The 18,102-nt window shown below is 46.2% G+C and overlaps 1 protein-coding gene across 1 annotated transcript in view; it reads right to left on the bottom strand.

Moving 5' to 3' along the window:
* The window catches only part of marc1 (mitochondrial amidoxime reducing component 1), a 69,282-nt gene that overhangs the window by 15,255 nt on the left and 35,925 nt on the right, over positions 1-18,102 (bottom strand). The window lies entirely within an intron of this gene.

The raw sequence follows: 18,102 nt of genomic DNA on the forward strand, positions 1-18,102 counted from the left end.
TACAAAACAAAGCTACTGACATAGGCAGTCCTCACAAACTCTTTCATACCGAAAAATGTGAGAAACAAAGTATACAATCCATATTTATCCCAACAGCATTAATGTAAATAGTGAAGGTAACTCATATGAACATCCGTTACAAGAACTAATTTATGTCAATCCCATTTTTGGTTATAGTTTTAAATCCTAGAACCAAAATAATTATGTAAATACTGTATGTTTCTTTCTTCAACCCCACCACAGCAATGTATTCATGAACTTTCCATACTTGTTGTTATACTTCAGTTGTGCTGTCGATAGCAGGCTAATACAATCCTGAGTTCCACAGCACTAAGATATCTATTTTAATAGGCAGCATGAGGCAGAAGTTAGCACCATCAAATGAATATAGATAAAAATTAAATGCTTTTCCAGCACACAATCACAGGGATTACAATAAAGTACCAGAAATGAATAGTGTTGCACTACATGGGAAGTCAAAAGGACTATTTCATCCAGATTAAAGGGTAGTATTGTTACTTTGAACGCAACTTGTCAGAACTAAAAGTCGACAAATTGTTCTTTTTTTAATAGAGTGAATGTTAGCATACTATTACTTTTCTGATGTTTCTCAGTGGGTCAAGTTAAAAACAAAACAATTCCATTACGCTGCTTGACATGCTACAGTAATAGAGAACAGCCTGTTCCTAAACTCCTCCATAGATACTGCAGACATATGTCACATGGGAAAAGGGAATAAATTATGAACCAAGTTTTATCCCATAATCCCTAAGGTGCCACCAATCAGAAAACTCTGCTGGATAGCCTCATTAACTCATGGGTTATCTGAAAACAGGAGGTTTTGCAAAATATGACATAAGTTTATCCTAGCCATTTTAATGATGCAACCAGTCTCTTGTCCTATGATTTGATTGGCTCAGTTTTCAAAAGTCAACTCCTTCATTGTTCAGAACTGCTAGGCATGCAATGGAAGAGCAACCTTTGATCCTTCGATGGATTCGCGGCATAAAAGTGGAAATGGTTGCAGGAAGGAATGTATCCAGGGCTCAGTACCTACCATTAATGAGTTGCAGAGAAGCAAGCAGTTATAGCTGAAGCTTTGCACTTTCAATGCAATGGAACCAAGTGGTGTATAGTCTGCGCTGTGATCAGGAGGATAGTGATAAATACACGTAAACATCTTATAGATGATGCTGCTCACCAGAGCACCTATGAAGAGTTCCAGGTTGCTATTGTCCACCTAATAAATGCTCAACCCCTTCCAACCAATTAGTTGGAGTATTGTCCAGCAGGCGAGGGGGGTGACATAACTCCAAGAAGTTTCTTCCCACTTGGCTCCAGATAACCCTGAAAACCAATGCTCTTATAGGCCAGGTGGTCCTGACTGAACATGCAATGGGAAGCTGGCCAATGCATTGTGATGGTAGGCTGCACAGTTTTATTTGGCTAAATGCCAGCAATACGTCTGGCTGGGTATAGTATCTGGATTCATGAGGATTGATATGATATGATAATACACCCACACATCTCAGGTTTGCAGCAGTGGTAATGGCTATCAGTTGAGGAGCCTCCTGGCATCTGTCCAAGAACCACTGCCAAAGGCACCTAACTTTTTGGGCCCTCCATATCCTTATTGCTTTCTCCTCTCAGATCTTATGATCTGAGCAGAGTTGGGGTAAGCTTAAAGCCTACTTCTTCCAGGTGCACTTCCTGATAGGCACTTGATTGGCCAAGGCTGAGGCAGAATAAGTCAGTAGGTGCCACCATACTTTTCTGCCTCCGCATAATTTCCATTCATGCTCTTCTAGTAGGCACAAGTGATCCTTTCCACTCACGGAAATCCCAGAAAATCCCCAGGCAGCATAAAATGAGGAAAAAGCCAACACCACAGGTATCTGCACCGTTTTCCGCTTTGCACGTGTAGGGAATCCTTACACTTGAGTACAAAGCAGAAGAAAATTAGCTTTTAAGAGGAGGGAGGAACTATTCAAGCTATTTATGTATAAAATGTAAACTCAGAATATTACTTCACGGTAAATCAAGCTATTAGACCCAGAAAATATAACTAAGATAGTGAAGAACAAACCTTTTCTTTGTTCAAATGCTGCTAAATGATGAAATAATCTGAGAGGTGGAAATGCAGAAATGAAAAATTAGGGACATTCAAAATGGATGTTAGGTTGGGAGAGTTAGGGTATTAGGGGTGAATTCAATGGACTAAATGACTTTTCTCATCCTTTTATGATGTTTTTATTCTGTGTTTTCTAAATAGCTCCAATAATGACACCTAGTGGCAGCAGCATTACCTGCTACAGTTTTCCAGTCAGTATTTAGTATGGAGACAGACAAGACAGGCTTCCAAGTGTGGCATAGTGAGGGTTTTTTCTGGTGAGTTTCATGCAGTTCCCCCAATACTCTGTGCAATTCCTTCCAACACTAACTGTATTGCATCATCAAACTCAGCAATCCGCAAAGTATCTTTCAATCAATCAAATGTCAGTATTTGAACGAGATGAAGAAATTATCCTTTGTGAAATTTTTATGGATGGGTGACCTGTTACCAACTAAGACTCATTCATTAAAATTTTGTTTCGCTAATTTTCATTGCTTTCTTCTTCCGAAAGTGTCAACTTCTGCTGGAGTAGAATTCCACAGAAGTTAAACACCCTCTGTTCATCATCCAAATTGCTAATCTTCATGTGTAACATTAGACTATGGATGTTGACAGGATGTCTGATTGTGAAGGACACTTTTATCATGTTGACCTGATCCTCATCCAACATGCAACAGGGACCAGTAATCAGGAGCAGGAACCTCAACGGAGTTGTCCTCCAACAGCCCAATTATCGAATCTTTACCACTGCTTCCAGCTAAATCAACCACAGATCATAACTTGAATTTGGAATTTCCTAACATGCTTGCCTTTACCAACTGTGATATGAGGAGTTTATATGAAACATTCTTAGGAAAAGAGCAGATAATTTGATTTTAACTAAGAATATTTGATCATCTCTTTCTTGCTAAATTGAGCAAAAAAGTTGTCCTGAATATAAAGTGGTGTTCCCTGTTTAAATGCCATGCCTATTCTATTCCTAAAATAAGTCACTTATTGTCAGCCCTAGGGAGTCCGGGACAAGGAGTCTGCGACTTTTGTTGCATAGCGCAGAGCACTTTTGCTTTATTCGGCGCACAAAGTACATATATTGAATTACCCGGAGGGCTTTTGGTCCTTCCAACTAGGTGCCAATCTGCGTCAGCCTGGCAGGAAAGCCGCGGCAGCTTCCTAGCACAAATACCACTCGATGCCATCGAGGTCCTGATGACATAATAGGACCCAAATTTGCATAAATTCACATGGCTCCGGTCTGCTTGAGGTAAATGTTTTTTCCTCCTGCTGAACCCTGCAGGTTCATACCAGGGGCAACGAGAAAGGGTTCATTTCCAAGAGGGTAAGTTACCTGCTCATTTTTAACTGCCCACCCACCTGCTTTCCAACAGATAAGTAACATTAAAATCAATTCCTAACTGATTGTTGCTGGTAGAATTGCACCATTAGCAATGCTATTGTTAGCATGCCAACTGACTATATAGGAAGTCTGCACATTATGGGCTAGATTTTGTGCTGGAGTTGGGGCACCCGGCGCTGGGCCGAAAAGGCGGGGGCTATCTTCAAAGAGGAAATAGTTCAGGCACAGTCAAGGTATGTTCCCTCGAAGGGGAAAGGTAGGGAAAACAAATCCAGAGTTCCTTAGATGACAAAAGAGGTAGAGATTAAGATAAAGAAGAAAAAGTGTGCTTATGACAGATGCCAGGTAGAAAATACTATCGAGAACCAGGCTGAATATAGAAGGTCCATAGGGGAAGTGACAGAGCATATAACAGAAGCAAAGAGAGAGCATGAAGAGAGACTAGCAGCTAACATTAAAGGAAATTCCAAAGTTTTCTACAGACATAAGAATAGTAAAAGGGTGATAAAAGGAGTGGGGCCAATTAGGAACCATAAAGGGGATTTATACATGGAGACGGAGGGCATAGCTGAGGTACTAAATGAATACTTTGCATCTGTCTTTACCAAGGAAGAAGATGCAACCTAGGCAATGGTGAATGAGGAGGTAATTCAGACACTAGAAGGGTTCACAATTGATAAAGAGGCCATATTCGATAGGCCATCTGTACTTAAAGTGGATAAAGCACAAGGACCAGATGAGACGTATCCAAGGATTATGAGGGAAGTGAGGGTGGAAATCGCGGAGGCACAGGCCATAATTTTTCAGTCTTTCTTAGACTCGGGTGGTGCCAGAAAACTGAAGAATTGCAAACATTACACCCTTGTTCAAAAAGGGTGTGAAGATAAACCCAGCAACGACAGTCAGGCCAGTCAGTATAACTTCGATGGCGGGGAAACTTCTGGAAAATATGATTTGGGACAAAATTAATAGTCACATGGACAAATGCGGGCTAATTAAGGAAAGCCAGCAAGGATTTCTTGAGGGAAAATCATGTTTAACTAACTTGCTGGAGTTTTTTCGGGAGGAAACAAAGAGGGTTGATAAGGGCAATGCTGTTGATGTGGTGTACATGGACTTTACGTGTACAGTGCCGCACAACAGACTAGTGAGCAAACGTATTGCTCATGGAATAAAAGGGTTGGTAGCAACAGAATAGGCTGAGTGACAGAAAACAAAGAGTAGTGGATAATGGATGTTTTTTGGGCTGGAGGAAGGTTGCAGTGGAGTTCCCCAGGGGTTAGTTTTGGGACCCTTGCTTTTCCTGATAAAAATTAATGACCTCGACCTTGGTGTACAGGACACAATTTCAAAGTTTGCAGATGATATGAAACTTTGTGAAATGTGAGGATGATAGTGTAGGATTTCTAAGAGAGCAAGACTACACCTTCTTCTGGCCAGGTAGGGATCCTGAAGAACCACGACAGCATGGAGTGGGCTTCGCCATCAGAAACTCTTTGCTCAGCATGATAGAGCCACCCTCAAATGGCTCAGAACGCATACTGTCCATCCGACTGTTCACCGCCTCTGGTCTAGTACACCTACTCAGCATCTATGCTCCAACACTCTGCTCCCCACCTGAAGCTAAAGACCAGTTCTACGAGGAACTCCATAATATCAGTAGTAGCATCCCCAACACCAAACATCTGTTACTGCTGGGGGACTTTAATGCCAGGGTTGGGGCCGACCATGACTCATGGCCCTCCTGCCTTGGGCGCTATGGCATTGGAAGGATGAATGAGAATGGACAGAGACTGCTGCAGTTGTATACCTATCATAACCTCAGCATCACCAACTCATTCTTTCACACTAAACCCTGTCACCAGGTTTCATGGAGGCACCCAAGATCACGTTGTTGGCACCAGCTGGACCTCATTATCACAAGGCGAGCCTCTTTAAACAGTGTTCAAATCACACGCAGTTTCCACAGTGCGGACTGCGACACCGACCACTCCCTGGTGTGCAGCAAGGTTAGCCTCAAAACAAAGAAGCTGCATCACTCCAAGCAGAAGGGCCGCCCGCACATCAACACGAGCAGAATTTCTCATCCACAGCTGTTACGTAAGTTTCTAAATTCACTTGAAAAAGCCCTTCAAACCACTCTCACAGGGGATGCAGAGATCAAGTGGGCCCACATCAGAGACACCATCTATGACTCAGCAATGACCACCGATGGCAAACATGTGAAGCGGAATGCAGACTGGTTTTAATCTCACATTGAAGAGCTGGAACCTGTCATAGCCGCTAAGCGCATTGCACTGCTGAACTACAACAAAGCCCCCAGCGAGTTAACATCCGTAGCACTTAAAGCAGCCAGAAGCGCTGCACAGAGAACAGCCAGCCACTGTACAAATGACCACTGGCAACACCTATGCAGTCATATTCAGTTGGCCTCTGACACCAGAAATATCAGAGGAATGTATGATGGCATTAAGAGAGCTTTTGGGCCAACCATCAAGAAGATTGCCCCCCTCAAATCTAAATCAGGGGACACAATCACTGACCAACACATGCAAATGGACCGCTGGGTGGAACACGACCGAGAACTGTACTCCAGGGAAAATGTTGTCACTGAGACTGCCCTCAATGCAGCCCAGTCTCTGCCAGTCATCGATGAGCTGGACGTACAGCTAACAAAATCGGAACTCAGTGATGCCATTGTTTCTCTAGCCAGCGGAAAAGACCCTGGAAAGGACGGCATTACCCCTGAAATCATCAAGAGTGCCAAGCCAGCTATACTTTCAGCACTGTACGAACTGCTTTGCCTGTGCTGGGATGAGGGAGCAGTACCACAGGACATGCGCGATGCCAATATCATAACCCTCTATAAGAACAAGGGTGACCGCGGTGACTGCAACAACTACCGTGGAATCTCCCTGCTCAGCATAGTGGTGAAAGTCTTCGCTCGAGTCACTTTAAACAGGCTCCAGAAGCTGGCTGAGCGTGTTCTACCCTGAGGCACTATGTGGCTTTCGAGCAGAGAGATCCACCATTGACATGCTGTTCTCCCTTCGCCAGCTACAGGAGAAATGCCGCGAACAACAGATGCCCCTCTCCGTTGCTTTCATTGATCTCACCAAAGCCTTTGACCTAGTCAGCAGACGTAGTCTCTTCAGACTACTAGAAAAGATCGGATGCACACCAAAGCTACTAAGTATCATCACCTCATTCCATGACAATATGAAAGGCACAATTCAGCATAGCGGCGCCTCATCAGACCCCTTTCCTATCCTGAGTGGTGTGAAACAGGGTTGTGTTCTCGCACCTACACTGCTTGGGATCTTCTTCTCCCTGCTGCTCTCACATGCGTTCAATTCTTCAGAAGAAGGAATTTTCCTCCACACAAGATCAGGTGGCAAGTTGTTCAACCTTGCCCGTCTAAGAGCGAAGACCAAAGTACGGAAAGTCCTCATCAGGGAACTCCTCTTTGCTGCCGATGCTACATTAACATCTCACACTGAAGAGTGTCTGCAGAGACTCATCGACAGGATTGCGGCTGCCTGCACCGAATTTGGCCTAACCATCAGCCTCAAGACAACAAACATCATGGGACAGGACGTCAGAAATGCCCCATCCCTAAATATCGGCAACCACACTCTGGAAGTGGTTCAAGAGTTCACCTAGCTAGGCTCAACTATCACCAGTAACCTGTCTCTCGATGCAGAATTCAACAAGCACATGGGAAAGGCTTCCTCTGCTATGTCCAGACTGGCCAAGAGAGTGTGCGAAAATGGCGCACTGACACAGAACACAAAAGTCCAAGTGTATCAAGCCTGTGTCCTCAGTACCTTGCTCTACGGCAGCGAGGCCTGGACAACGTACGTCAGCCAAGAGCGACGTCTCAATTCATTCCATCTTCGCTGCCTCCGGAGAATCCTTGGCATGACGTGGCAGGACCGTATCTCCAACACAGAAGTCCTCAAGGCGCCCAACATCCCCAGCATATACACCCTACTAAGCCAGCGGCGCCCGAGATGGCTTGGCCATGTGAGCCGCATGGAAAATGGCAGGATCCCCAAGGACACATTGTGCAGCGAGCTCGTCACTGGTATCAGACCCACTGGCCGTCCTTGTCTCTGCTTTAAAGACGTCTGCAAACGAGACATGATGTCCTGTGACATTGATCACAAGTCGTGGGAGTCAGTTGCCAGCGATCGCCAGAGCTGGCGGGCAACCATAAAGGCGGGGCTAAAACGTGGCAAGTCGAAGAGACTTAGCAGTTGGCAGGAAAATAAACAAAAGCGCAAGGAGAGAGCCAACTGTGTAACAGCCCCGACAACCAATTTTATCTGCAGCACCTGTGGAAGAGTCTGTCACTCTAGAATTGGCCTTTATAGCCACCCCAGGCCATGCTTCACAAACCACTGACCACCTCCAGGCGCTTACCCATTGTCTCCCGAGACAAGGAGGCCAAAGAAGAAGAGTGTAGAACTTCAAAAGGACATAGAACAGTTGGTGGAATGGGCAGACAGATGAAGTTCAATGCAGAGAAATGTGAAGTGATTCATTTTGGTAGGAAGAACATTGTGAGACAATATAAAATAAAGGGTACAATTCTAAAGGGGGTGCAGGAGCAGACGGACCTGGGTGTAAACGTGCATAAGTCATTGAAGGTGGCAGGACAGGTTGAGAGAGTGGTTAATAAAGCAAACAGTATCCTGGGCTTTATTAATAGGGGCATTGAGTACAAAAGCAAAGATGTTATGTTCAAGTTGTATAAGACACTAGTTCGGCCTCAGCTGGAGTATTGCGTCCAGTTCTGGGTGCTGCACTTTCGAAAAGACGTGAGGACATTGGAGACAGTGCAAAAAAGATTCACGAGAATGGTTCTAGGGATGAGGAACTTCAGTTATGAAAATAAATTGGAGAAGTTAGGACTGTTTTCCTTGGAGAAGGGAAGGCTGAGAGGTGATTTGATACAGGTTTTCAAAATCATGAGGGTTCTGAACAGAGTAGACAGAGAGAAACTGAAAGGATCGAGAACAAGAGGGCACAGATTTAAAGTAATGGTAGCTTTTTCACGCAGAGAGTGGTTAAGGTCTACAATGCACTGCCTGAGAGTGTGGGGGAGGCATGTTCAATTGAAGCATTTAAAAGGGAATTAGACAGTTATATGAAAAGGAAGAATGTGCAGGGTTACGGGGAGAAGGTGGGGGAGTGGAACTGAGTGAGTTGTTCTTTCGGAGGGTCGGTGCAGACACGATGGGCCGAATGGCCTCCTCCTACACTGTAACGATTCTGATTCTGAGGGACAGGGATCGCGCCTCCAACAGCTGCCGGCCAGAGGACCAGCAGCTCAGCAGTATTAGCAGCACCACTGGGAGCGGTGGCCACTGATGGTACTGCAGAGGCCTCAGACCCAGGCCCAGTGATGGTACCCTGGAACTAAGGCAGTATAGACAGTGTTGCTGGTGCCAGTCCAGAAGGCCCCAGTGAGATGGGGTGGTCGTTCAGTCCAGGGGTAGGGGGTTCCTGGGGGGTAAAGATGATCCCAGTGGGGGGGGGGCCTCCGTGGGCCATTTGTGGAAGGACACCCCCACCCCCAGCATGGAGGGAGGGAAACTCGTTTTACAAGGCGTGCTCTCCATGTGGCAGAGGCCCCACTCCCACCGCTGGTAAGATCCCAGCGGTGGTGGGAAGAGGCCCTTAATTGGCTGTTAATAGGCCTCATAAGGGCCTCAATTGGCCTCTGGGCAGGAAGGCCGTCGTTGACCTATCATGCCCCCAGGAATATCACTGGGCGACAAGCAGTCCACCCCAATTCCCCCACCCCCCCACCACCCAGCGCAATGCTCCGTGCCGCCTCCGATCCCGCCTTGGGGGGTGGGTGGGGGGGAGGGACGGGGAGGAGAGGCCGTAAAATCCCAGCCTAAAAGTATAGATTATTCAAACAGTCGAACCAACACAAAAAACTTGCTATTTCAAATGAAAGCCACTGAAATGAATAAGATGGGATTGAGATATTAAATGCATGGTTTGATTTTGCTTAGGAAATCTAGGGGAAGGAAAATGGAATTTCCTAAAGTAGGGAATGGACAGTGAAAGAAATGTCCATGATACAATACATGGGCTCTGCAGAGTGTGCTTTATGGGTCACTTGGCCTATTCTCGCTCTGCATTTCCTTTCTGCTCTCATAATAGTAATTCTAAAAATAGAGTCCATTGTTGATGAAGTCAAAATATATAAAATTATACGGCAAACATTTCCACTCTGAATTTTCTCACTTCAGAAGTTTTCTACCTCTATATTTCATTTTATTTAATTTTCTGTTGCTTTGTGAAATTTTCCTTCATTTCCTGCATTCATTGACTGTCTTTCAGGGTTCTGTTTCCCACTGTCTCCATCTAAGTCCAACAGCAGCAGTGTGAACCACTGTGAAGCAAATTAACTGAAAATGAAATATTATCGTACCTTACCAAAATGGAACATGACTAATGGGGAGGGGATTTAATAGGGATCTGAAATCAGGAGGATGGCATAAGCAGGAGCCAGGAAATTTTGATGTCAGTCCAACTTTAAAACTTCAGTTGGTGTTTTTTCCAAAGATAGACAGCAGTCAGCATTATATTTCCAGACTAAAAGCAAAATACTGCGGATGCTGGAAATCTGAAACAAAAATCCCGCCCCGAACTAGAAAACTTTATCAACTTTGCTTCCAATTTCCACCCCTCTCTCACCTTTACATGGTCCATCTCTGACACTTCCCTTCCCTTCCTCGACTTCTCTGTCTCCATCTCTGGGGATAGGTTGTCTACCAATATCCATTATAAGCCCACCGACTCCCACAGCTACCTCGACTACACTTCTTCACACCCTACCTCCTGTAAGGACTCCATTCCATTCTCCCAGTTTCTCCGTCTCCGACGCATCTGCTCTGATGATGCTAATTTCCATGACGGTGCTTCTGATATGACCTCCTTTTTCCTCAACCGAGGATTTCCCCCCACTGTGGTTGACAGGGCCCTCAACCGTGTCCGACCCATTCCCCGCACCTCTACCCTCACCCCTTCCCCTCCCTCCCAGAACCGTGACAGGGTTCCCCTTGTCCTCACTTTTCATCCCACCAGCCTCCATATCCAAAGGATCATCCTCCGCCATTTTCGCCACCTCCAGCGTGATGCCACTACCAGTCGCATCTTCCCCTCCCTTCCCCTGTCAGCATTCCGAAGGGATCGTTCCCTCCGCGACACCCTGGTCCACTCCTCCATTACCCCCACCACCTCGTCCCCGTCCCAGGGCACCTTCCCCAGCAATCGCAGGAGGTGTAATACCTGCCCATTTACCTCCTCTCTCCTCACTATCCCAGGCCCCAAACACTCCTTTCAGGTGAAGCAGCGATTTACTTGTACTTCTTTCAATGTAGTATACTGTATTCGCTGCTCACAGTGTGGTCTCCTCTACATTGGGGAGACCAAGCGCAGACTGGGTGACCGCTTTGCGGAACATCTCCGCTCAGTCCGCAAGCAGGACCCTGAGCTTCCGGTTGCTTGCCATTTCAACACTCCCCCCTGCTCTCATGCTCACATCTCTGTCCTGGGATTGCTGCAGTGTTCCAGTGAACATCAACGCAAGCTCGAGGAACAGCATCTCATCTACCGATTAGGCACACTACAGCCTGCCGGACTGAACATTGAGTTCAATAATTTCAGAGCATGACAGCCCCCCATTTTACTTTCATTTTTAGTTATTTTTTCTTCTTTTTTTACATTCTTTTTTACAATTTTTACAATCTTTTTTTTGCATTTATTTCATTTCATCTTAGTTTGTTCAGTTTGCTTACCCACTGTTTTTTTCAGGGTTTTTTTTCAGGTTTGCACTTGCTGCTGTTCAATATTCAGTGTATTTACACCTAATCTGTACTCATGCTTTGCCTTTCAACACACCATTAACATATTGTTTGCCTTTGCTCCGTGACCTTTTGGTCAGCTATGTGGCCTGGTCCAATCTGCACCTTCTCTTTTGTTATCTCTTGCCCCACCCCCACCTCACTTGCTTATAATCTGTGACTTTTCTAATATTTGTCAGTTCCGAAGAAGGGTCACTGACCCGAAACGTTAACTCTGCTTCTCTTTCCACAGATGCTGCCAGACCTGCTGAATGATTCCAGCATTTCTTGTTTTTGTTTTATATTTCCAGACATTGGGTGCAATTGTGTAAAAGAATAGGGAAAATCAAAAGTCTTGTTGCAGCCCATCTACAAGCTCTGATCCATTTTCTTTTCATAGCAAAAACTTGGAAATTTGCTTATTCCATCACACCTCATCAGATTGCTGACATCCAGCACACTGAAAGTGTGCTCTGGTCCAGTACACCTACTCAGCATCTATGCTCCAACACTCTGTTCCGCACCTGAAGCTAAAGACCAGTTCTATGAACAACTCCATAACATCATTAGCAGCATCCCCAACACCGAACACCTATTCCTGCTGGGGGACTTTAATGCCAGGGTTGGGGCCGACCATGACTCATGGCCCTCCTGCCTTGGGCGCTATGGCGTTGGAAGGATGAATGAGAACGGGCAGAGACTGCTTGAGTTGTGTACCTATCATAACCTCTGCATCACCAACTCGTTCTTTCACACTAAACCCTGTCACCAGGTTTCATGGAGGCACCCAAGATCACGTCGTTGGCACCAGCTAGACCTCATTGTCACAAGGCGAGCCGCCTTAAACAGTGTTCAAATCACACGCAGCTTCCACAGTGCGGACTGCGACACCGACCACTCCCTGGTGTGCAGCAAGGTTAGACTCAGACCAAAGAAGTTGCATCATTCCAAGCAGAAGGGCCACCCGCGCATCAACACGAGCAGAATTTCTCACCCACAGCTGTTACAAAAATTTCTAAATTCACTTGTAACAGCCCTTCAAAACACTCCCACAGGGGATGCTGAGACCAAGTGGGCCCACATCAGAGACGCCATCTATGAGTCAGCTTTGACCACCTACGGCAAAAGTGCGAAGAGAAATGCAGACTGGTTTCAATCTCATAATGAAGAGCTGGAACCTGTCATAGCCGCTAAGCGCATTGCACTTTTGAACTACAAGAAAGCCCCCAGCGATTTAACATCCGCAGCACTTAAAGCAGCCAGAAGTACTGCACAAAGAACAGCTAGGCGTTGCGCAAACGACTACTGGCAACACCTATGCAGTCATATTCAGCTGGCCTCAGACACCGGAAACATCAGAGGAATGTATGATGGCATGAAGAGAGCTCTTGGGCCAACCATCAAGAAGATCACCCCCCTCAAATCTAAATCGGGGGACATAATCACTGACCAACGCAAACAGATGGACCGCTGGGTTGAGCACTACCTAGAACTGTACTCCAGGGAGAATGCTGTCACTGAGACTGCCCTCAATGCAGCCCAGCCTCTACCAGTCATGGATGAGCTGGACATACAGCCAACCAAATCGGAACTCAGTGATGCCATTGATTCCCTAGCCAGCGGAAAAGCCCCTGGGAAGGACAGCATTACCCCTGAAATAATCAAGTGTGCTAAGCCTGCTATACTCTCAGCACTACATGAACTGCTATGCCTGTGCTGGGACGAGGGAGCAGTACCCCAGGACATGCGCGATGCCAACATCATCACCCTCTATAAAAACAAAGGTGACCGCGGTGACTGCAACAACTACCGTGGAATCTCCCTGCTCATCATAGTGGGGAAAGTCTTTGCTCGAGTCGCTCTGAACAGGCTCCAGAAGCTGGCCGAGCGCGTCTACCCTGAGGCACAGTGTGGCTTTCGTGCAGAGAGATCGACTATTGACATGCTGTTCTCCCTTCGTCAGATACAGGAGAAATGCCGTGAACAACAGATGCCCCTCTACATTGCTTTCATTGATCTCACCAAAGCCTTTGACCTCGTCAGCAGACGTGGTCTCTTCAGACTACTAGAAAAGATCGGATGTCCACCAAAGCTACTAAGTATCATCACCTCATTCCATGATAATATGAAAGGCACAATTCAACATGGTGGCTCCTCATCAGAGCCCTTTCCTATCCTGAGTGGTGTGAAACAGGGCTGTGTTCTCGCACCCACACTTTTTGGGATTTTCTTCTCCCTGCTGCTTTCACATGCGTTCAAATCCTCTGAAGAAGGAATTTTCCTCCACACAAGATCAGGGGGCAGGTTGTTCAACCTTGCCCGTCTAAGAGCGAAGTCCAAAGTACGGAAAGTCCTCATCAGAGAACTCCTCTTTGCTGACGATGCTGCTTTAACATCTCACACTGAAGAATGCCTGCAGAGTCTCATCGACAGGTTTGCGTCTGCCTGCAATGAATTTGGCCTAACCATCAGCCTCAAGAAAACGAACATCATGGGGCAGGATGTCAGAAATGCTCCATCCATCAATATTGGCGACCACGCTCTGGAAGTGGTTCAAGAGTTCACCTACCTAGGCTCAACTATCACCAGTAACCTGTCTCTAGATGCAGAAATCAACAAGCGCATGGGTAAGGCTTCCACTGCTATGTTCAGACTGGCCAAGAGAGTGTGGGAAAATGGCGCACTGACACGGAACACAAAAGTCCGAGTGTATCAGGCCTGTGTCCTCAGTACCTTGCTCTACGGCAGCGAGGCCTGGACAACGTATGCCAGCCAAGAGCGACGTCTCAATTCATTCCATCTTCGCTGCCTTCGGAGAATACTTGGCATCAGGTGGCAGGACTATATCTCCAACACAGAAGTCCTTGAAGCGGCCAACACCCCCAGCTTATACACACTACTGAGTCAGCGGCGCTTGAGATGGCTTGGCCATGTGAGCCGCATGGAAGATGGCAGGATCCCCAAAGACACATTGTACAGCGAGCTCGCCACTGGTATCAGACCCACCGGCCGTCCATGTCTCCGTTATAAAGACGTCTGCAAACGCGACATGAAATCGTGTGACATTGATCACAAGTCGTGGGAGTCAGTTGCCAGCATTCGCCAGAGCTGGCGGGCAGCCATAAAGACAGGGCTAAATTGTGGCGAGTCGAAGAGACTTAGTAGTTGGCAGGAAAAAAGACAGAGGCGCAAGGGGAGAGCCAACTGTGCAACAGCCCCAACAAACAAATTTCTCTGCAGCACCTGTGGAAGAGCCTGTCACTCCAGAATTGGCCTGTATAGCCACTCCAGGCGCTGCTTCACAAACCACTGACCACCTCCAGGCGCGTATCCATTGTCTCTCGAGATAAGGAGGCCCAAAAGAAAAAAGAAAAGAAAGAAAGTAATTGTCAATTTTTAATTAAGGGCAGTGATCGAAAGTAATTTGACAATGATTCTGTGGTGCACTGAGTTCAAACAGTAAACAAAAAGGGTGCAAAAATATGTGAGCTATACTGAATTTAGTCACTTAAAAAATCTTGAACTCAAAAGTAAAATCATGAGATGCAACATTGAAAAGAACCATTGAACATTGTGTGGACTCTTTTGTCAAATTGAAGCTGGGCTGGAAAACTGATGGGCTTGACCATTGAACTTTCAGTCATCCATCCTACTTCAACTTGGCAAGTCTCACACATTTTGCTTATCATTTTGTTGAAGAAAACAGCATCACCAAGCTAACAGCAGCAGAAACACATGGCAATCTGTTAATACTCTTCTGCTCTAGTGGAGTTCTAAGTAATGATCTTCGAGTATACATTATTAAAGAGGAATGTGCATGGTGGTGGGGCGCTTCCTGATGGGTGAAACAAAGAGGGAAGGGAAATATTTATATGTAAACCCTTGTATTTAAATCAAGTAATACTGTTCTCTGTAAGCTTCCCTTTCATTCTCTTTTCTTTTCTTCCTTTCTGATTCTTATCTTGTTTCTTTTTATTCTTTTCAACCTTTTTTTGTTCTAGTTTGGGAAATCCAGAAATCCCAGTTTGATAATCCAATACACAAAAGAATGGGTTTAAAATGAGAAAATATTTACTGTAATACAGATCCAATATCCCAAATCCAGCTGTCCGAAAACCGGACATTTTGAAAATGATGATCCTTGGCATGCTTGGACACATGGGACATCTCCGAGGAGAATCTCGTCTATTCTCATTTCAACAGAATTTTGCTGAACTCCTGATCAGAGTCACAGCAGAGAGCCCAGAGAGACAACACACATTACTTGATGTACTGGGCTGCCTCCCTCCCCTGGTAATTGTTGCAGGAACATGCAATGACATGACTGTAGGATGTGAGGGGTCTGAATGTACTGAGGCTGTTGCTCCCAGTTTAATGCAATAGGGGTCTTTTGATGTGTGCTGAACACAAAGCCTGAGCATAGAGAAAGGCGAAAGATGGCAGCGCCAGAAGACATCATCTCTCGGAGTTACCGTAAGACAGAGAGAAGTTGGGAAAAAAATCTTTGCAGAGACACTCAGCAAAGGGAAGGTGAAAGCTTTAGGGTGAAGACAGGGCAAGATCTGGATGTGAGGCAGCTCTTACAGGGAATAAAATTGTCAGTGCCTTCAACACGCAGAGTGACTTTCTTGTCCCATTATTCATTGCAGAAGGCTAACCCTCGGGGCAAGTTCATAAGTTATTCAGATGGATGTTTTTAATGGGAAACTGAAGTGACTGTCCAAAATCTGGAAAAATCTGAAACCAGCATGGTATCAGTCCTAAGGGTGTCAGATTTTGGACAGTGGGCCTGTAGCAGACTTTACTAATTTTTAAACAAGAACATAATGCACTCTTATCCTTTCCTGCAATGAAGAGAATTGTTTTATCTTCTGAATGCGCACTTCTAAATCAGTCACAGTGGCAGTTATCAGTATATTGCATTTTTCAGCACATGCTGTCCAAGAAACCTGCTCAGACAGAAGGTGGCAGCAATGTACAACTGCACTCTATCCAGCCCACCAATATAAAGGCTGGCTCGGGTCTGCAAATGAAACCCGATCCGAGCCCGAAAGAACCACATCCGACCCGGCCCGAGTCCTTTCATTTTTTTCTGCGCCCGACCCAAACATCAGTTAACCTAGCTCCCGTTTTTCATTTTGTTGCTTATCTGCACAAGCTTAAAAAACTGAGTAAACAACCTTTCAAGTCCAAAAAGTACATCGTAATTGGAGCCACGTACTGGAGGTGGTGACAGAATGTGTCCGACCCGGCCCGACCCAACCCGAGCCTGAATGCCGGACCTGGAAGAGCGACCCGATCCAACCCGAACCCGACAAATGTCGTCAGGTCCTGTCAGGTTCAGGTAGGGGAGCTATGCTCTACACCAATATATTAAAGGCTGCGTTTGCTGACAACGCAACCACTAGGTGGTGTCGTACTGGCACATGCTCAAATGCAGCCTCACAAGAACACAAGAAATAGGAGCAGAAGTTGACCATATGACCCATCGAGCCTGCTCTGCCATTCAATACGATCATGCCTGATCTTGGGCTTCAGTTCCACTTTCCTGCCCACTTCCCATATCCCTTCATTCCCTGCAAGACCATAAATCTATCAATCTCAGGCTTAAATGTATTCAATGATAGAGCAACCACAACCCTTTGGGGTAGAGAATTCCAAAGATTCACAACCCTTTGAGTGAAGTAATTTCTCCTCATCTTAGTCCTGAATGATTGGCCCCTTCTCCTGTGCCCCACATTCTCGATTCCCCGAGCAGTGGGAACAATCTCTCAGCTTCTACCCCATTAAGCCCTTTCAGAATCTTGTATGTCTCAATTAGATCGCCTCTCATTCTTCTAAACTCCAGAGAATATAGGCCCAATTTACTTCAGCTCCTGTCATAGGACAATCCCCTCAGCCCAGGGACCAATTTAGTAAATCTTTGCTGCACTGCCTCCAGTGCAAGTATATCCTTTTTTAAATGTGGTGACCAAAACTGCACACAGCATCCAAGTGCAGTCTCACCAAAGCCCTGTACAGTTTTATTAAGCCTTTTTTATTCCTGTACTCCAATCCCCTTGCAATAAAGGTCAACATGCCATTTGCCTTCCTAATAGCTTGCTGCACCTGCATGTTAACTTTGTGCCTCATCAACTGAAACGTCACTATCTGCACCATCTTAGGCAGATATCAGTAATAAAGATGGTGCTGCTCAATTTGACAAAACAAATTGAATCCACGCCCCCTCAATGGCCATGATGGCCATCTCCATACCCCCAACAGTACTCCATTCATTCCCGCCATCGCCACTTCTCTTCCCTGCTCACTCCTGCGATCGCTGCTTCCCTTCACCACTTCCTCCCGCGCCAGCCTGCTCGCCACTCCAGACTGCTTATCGCTCCATCCCACCATTTTCTCTCGTGCCCGTCTGCACTCCTTTCCCTCTTGCCACTTGCTCTCTGCCTCGCCGCCCAGAGAAGCAGCAGGGAGGGGAGGAAGCGAGCAGGGTGCAAGCAGCAAGGTGGGAAGTGAGCGGTCAGCAGTCGGGAACAGGAGAGAACAGTGGGATGGAGCAGTGAGCAGTCGGAAGCAGCGGGTCGGAGCAGTGGGCAGTTGGGAGTGGAAGAGAACGGCGAGATGGGACGGTGAGCAGTCGGAAGCAGTGGAATGGAGTGGCGAACAGTCGGGTGCAGGAAGGAGCAGGGAAGAGAAGCGGCAATTGAGGTGGCAATATACTAAAGGACCTATACAAATGCAAGTTGTTGAGCAAGATACAATCCCCACTGCTT

Source organism: Heterodontus francisci, chromosome 13 (assembly GCF_036365525.1).
Source record: "Heterodontus francisci isolate sHetFra1 chromosome 13, sHetFra1.hap1, whole genome shotgun sequence".
NCBI lineage: Eukaryota > Metazoa > Chordata > Chondrichthyes > Heterodontiformes > Heterodontidae > Heterodontus > Heterodontus francisci.